This window comes from Alexandromys fortis, unplaced genomic scaffold (genome assembly GCF_014885135.2).
Source record: "Alexandromys fortis isolate MF-2015 unplaced genomic scaffold, M_Fortis_MF-2015_v1.1 scaffold_14, whole genome shotgun sequence".
In the NCBI taxonomy this organism is placed as follows: Eukaryota; Metazoa; Chordata; class Mammalia; order Rodentia; family Cricetidae; genus Alexandromys; species Alexandromys fortis.
The window spans coordinates 5,845,724-5,846,785 of NW_026067910.1; positions in this window are offsets into that span (position 1 = coordinate 5,845,724).

Here is a 1,062-nt window from a genome sequence, read left to right on the forward strand (position 1 = left end):
TTTAATAAATAAATAAATAAATAAATAGTGTAATTGATCAGCTATTTAGAAAAAAAATCCCACTTTTATTTTTCCTAAAAACCTCGACATAAAAAAGAAAATTCAGTTGATTTAGGCTTTTATTACTTCTGTGTTACATATAGTAGTAAGCATAAATGGGTTTTATTCTCCTGGGCAAAACTAAAAACAAGAAGGAACCTATTAGAAAGAAAGGAAAGATCTGTCTCTGATAACTGTCATTTACCTCACTATTTATTATTTATAAGGACTTTTTTTTTTGAGACAGGGTTTCTCTGTGAAACAGCCCTGGCTGTCCTGGAACTAGCTCTGTAGACCAGACTTGCCTCAAACTCACAGAGATTTGCGTGCCTCTGCCTTGCGAGTGCTGGGATTAAAGGCATGTGCCACCACAGCCTGGCCAACATGTTTTTAAATGCTTATACATCAGGAATAGCATAATGTTACAGGTATCCTTTTAAATTTTTTTAATTTAATTTGCTTGCCTGTTCTGAGTCAGGGTCTCTCTACTTCGCTCCGGATGACCTGGAACTCACTATGTAGATCAGGCTGGCCTGAAACTCACAGAGGTCCACCTAGCTCTGTCTTCTGAGTGCTGGGATTAAAGGTGGGCACCACTCCTGGCAATACATATCCTTTAAAAAAGAGAGAGAGATTTTACTTTTATGCAGTGCTTTGTCTACATGTATGTATGTGCACTAGGTGCATACCTTGTGCTGCAGAGGCCTGATGAGAGAGGAGGCCAGAGGAGGCTGTTGAATCACCGGAACTGTAGTTACAAATGATTGAAGGTGCCATGTGGATGCTGGGGACAGAACAGAACCTACATCCTCTGCAAGAGCAGAAAATGCTCTTAACTGTTGAGCCATGCTCTTAGAAGTTAAGGGGGTCCGGAAACTCCAGTAACTTCGGCATCATTGAGGATGACTTTAAAGTTTATTTTTCAAAACCAATCTAAAAATTGCTTGGTCATATTTGTTTTGTTTTGGGATTTTTATCTATCGTTTATATTGATTTTCAATGTTTTTATTTGCTTTGTTTTTA